The following is a 4,011-nucleotide window of genomic DNA, read 5'->3' on the forward strand; positions in this document are numbered from 1 at the left end:
GATGCTCCAATGTGTAATAGCACGTGCATGATAATCAAAATTTATACTCCCGAGTTTTACAAGCAACCGTCTTGAATGGACCGACCGCTGGTCAAGATGTTCTTATAACTCCAATGTCCCCCTCCCTCCGATACGATCTACAAGTTCAAGCGTCTTCAATTTCCTATCAAACTTGCCTTTGCAATGTCAATAAATAAGGCACAGGGTCAATCATTGCAAATGATTGGTTTAAATCTCGCAGAGCAAGTGTTCTCCCACGGTCAACATTACGTTGGATGCTCCTGTGTTGGCAGGACACAAAGTCTATACATTTGTGCATCAGAAGGGAAAACGAGAAACGTTGCCTACAAAGAAGCGCTCCACTGAAAAGACGGCATTTCTTCACATCTTCCAAATCACTCCACCCATCTGCCGTCTCAAAAGCTTCGTACTTGCCGCGCTAACGTAAGTCAATGTTTACACAACTTCACTCATTCACTCTTTCTCTTTCACACACACACACACACACACACACACGTCCATTTCATATATCTTTCGATTTCAGCTCTCTTCAAATAAAATATTTACAGATACAACTGCTTACAAAATTTGGGATTAATGTAAGATTTCTTTCTATGTTCATAATTAAATGTTTTAATGATAATACAGACGTCCAATAGAATAACTCCCAGAAACAGACTACGTACAAATTCTTTCTTCAGAACCCCTGAAGCCATTTTCTGACTGGAGGTTGATGAAATCTTCAAACAGCTAGAGGCTCCAATCAAAACAGGGGACCCGAAATGATAAGGTTGAGAAACGCTGTTATAGATTATGCCTAACCGAAAACGATTACAGCCACATCATCCAAACAAGCCGGGTGAAACCGTGTTTAGCTGCTAGTACAATATAAAAATGGTATCACGTGGTGTTGCGAATAAGGAGTTCAGCTCCCTTTAATGAGATCGTCGATTCAAGGACCGGACCGAACGGCAGATTTTGTCCTTGTGCAAAGTGCATCATTTCACATTGCTAAAGTTTGTTCAGCTGAAAATAAGTCTCCTCGTGCCGGTGCAGTCTCCAGTTGTCGCATCTTTGATATTCCGTCCGGTCATGGATGTGGGGGGGGGGGTCGAGACAGTGTCTGTTTTTGTTCGCGATTACAAAGGAACCTAAAACAATTAGTGAAAAAGTAGTACATACTGCCGGGTCATTTTCGCTTGCCGAGGGATAGCAGCTAAGCATGAAGATGAGGGACTTTTTGTTCCGTCATTCAGCTTGCTAATAATATATCGTTTAAAACAGTTCGGTAGCGTTTGTTGTACATATGGGTCAATCAAATCTACCTGAAATCCCACATTGTCCTCAATAACGAATAAACTATGTAACCCATTACTTATCAAAAAAAATGAGATGGTCGTGATTAAAATTATTTCGATTATTGATCAGCTAGATCAGGGCTTGCCTGAGATTTAAAAACAAACATCATTCTAAACAATTGCTTAACACAAAAACCGCCAAAAGTAAGTATCTTATCTGTCGCTAATCCTGTATTGAGTACAATAAAACAAAACTAAAATATCCAATATGTGAAAATGAGAAGGGAGTTCAGTGAAGATGCATCTACCCTGCTATACTTTTCAAATTACTCCTCAATAACTCTAGTGTAACAAACATGCAAACAAGAGTGGCATCTATAAAATCTATTTAGCATTTCGCTAGCAACACCAACCAATGTTACATTTGACACAATAAATATCTAATACATACAAAGACACAATATTAAGAACTACATTTCTACAAGATTCCTAACAAATACAGAAAAAAGCAGACATCTATAAAATGGTGCACAGACATCTTTTAGGTCACACAGACATCTTTTAGGTCACACAGACATCTTTTAGGTCACACAGACACCGTATGAGCCTAAAACAAACAGTATTTTGCGTCTATCATGACTTGTGATTTCAATATCTGAACCAAAAGTCAAAATAAAAGATGCTATTACAGATAGACTTATATTCTAATAATTGTAATGGCCATACATTTTATTCTCTTGAAATATTTAGTTCTTGTCATTTCTTGATAAATGAGATCATCACAGCTGCAAGATTCTTGTAATTCTCACCTGGCATCTTAGGTTGTATTGTAAGTCCGTTCTGTGAGAAGCTTCTTCATAATATTTAAACTATGTATACTATATGTTCGCAGCCTGTATAGACTTGCTGTGTTTGTTTTGTCTTGCCGTTAGCTCGGCGGTTAAGTTATAAAGAAAACACTAAAAAAAGCCTACAAATTGTTATTCTTCTGCTGTTAACACTTCAAACTGTAAGAAGGTATTTCCCAGATATGGCGAACATCAGCTGCATAATAATTGTTTTTATTTCTCCAAGAATCGAAGTTAGTTATAGTTTGGGCTGGGATGTTTAGTTCATATGTAATAACCACAATAATAACGGATATAGAATATTAAAAGTCTATATATTTTATATTCTTGATTTTTAAACTTTGAATGTCCTTCTTGCAATTTTCCCACATTAACATCAAACGGGAGAAATTATTTCCATAATGGTGGTACTTTTTTACACCCAAACAAGTTTGGACACCGTTTTTATTTTCAGGTTTCACAAATACGTATTAAATTTCGTATCTTCGTCTTAATATTTTTATTCGTGATTTTGTTTCTTCTAAGGACATGTTATATCAATCTTTTACGTGACAAAAACTTGAACAATATTCAGAGCAGTAGAAAAAAAGATAAATGCCTTTGAGATGTAAATCTGTAGAAGATTGAACAAAATAAGCTTAAAAGACAAGGTAATAAATGCTGCGGTTCTAGAAAAGTTGAAAGTTCAAAGACACCTATTGTTGAGAATCAAGTCCACAAAACTATCACATTTTGGACATAAAATGTGTCACGAGTCATTGCCTAAGACCATTCTGTCAGGAGTTGTGAAAGAGAAGAGAGTAATAGTCCGTCAAAAGACGTTTGTAGACTGATGACATCAAAGACTGGACTGGAAACAAGAGCCTGACTGACACAGAGAGAACTGGAGAGCGTTGGCAAGTGAACTCCTTTGGACACAAGGAGGATATCTGCCGAGTGGCTGATGACGATACTGCGAAGATATTGTCTCATAGTTAGCAATAATATGCCTTATATCTCCACCCTTCATTTGATGTTAGATCAATTCTTTGTGTGTCTATATATAATACCTACTTAAGATTCCTTGCTGTTCGAGTGCGTGTCCTTGACCTTCAAGGTGAGTTATGGATTTATCGCTACACCATGGTAGACTTTAGATGTGCTTATTCCCACCATGGTCTCTATTTACGGTTAGAGTCCCCACCTACTACTCCCTCACTGAATTGGTATTCTATTTGTTTTTCTTGACGTCTTATACAAGATATTCCACTGTACCTGAGGGAGAAGCCGTTGTCAGTTTTCATTCAATGTTTCTCCGTAATTTTATTAATTATCCTAACAAGTTTATTTTTTTATCACTTTCATGTTTGAGTAAAATTAGTCACCGAGATCTCTCCTCAGCTGGAGATGTTGCTTTATTGTAACAATCTCTGATTAATATTATGTTACGACAGACTTCGTGCCTCGCTCACCTCCCTTGCGTAGGAAATATAATCTGTTTGCACCGCCATTGGCGATGAAAGAGTTTTCTTTTGGCTTAGTATTCGTTAGTTTAATGAGAACCTGCAATTTAGCTCGGGTAAAATACTTCAGGGAAATGCAATATACTGAGATTATCCATGCAATTAGTTGAAAAACACTCCCTCTAAGCAGTATCTTATCTTTTACTTGTTTCAGTCATTGCACCGCAACCATGATGGGATACCGTTTTGAAGAGATTTAGCCGAACGAACAAATCTGCCCCAGTACTTATAGTCTTAACTTGGTACGTACTCTATCGGTATTTCTGCCGAACCGCTAAGCGACGAGGACATAAACACACCAACACCCGTTGACAAGCAGTGGGGGGAACAAGTACACACACACACATATATATATATATATAT

The sequence above is a fragment of the Octopus bimaculoides genome, chromosome 4, assembly GCF_001194135.2.
Source record: "Octopus bimaculoides isolate UCB-OBI-ISO-001 chromosome 4, ASM119413v2, whole genome shotgun sequence".
NCBI lineage: Eukaryota > Metazoa > Mollusca > Cephalopoda > Octopoda > Octopodidae > Octopus > Octopus bimaculoides.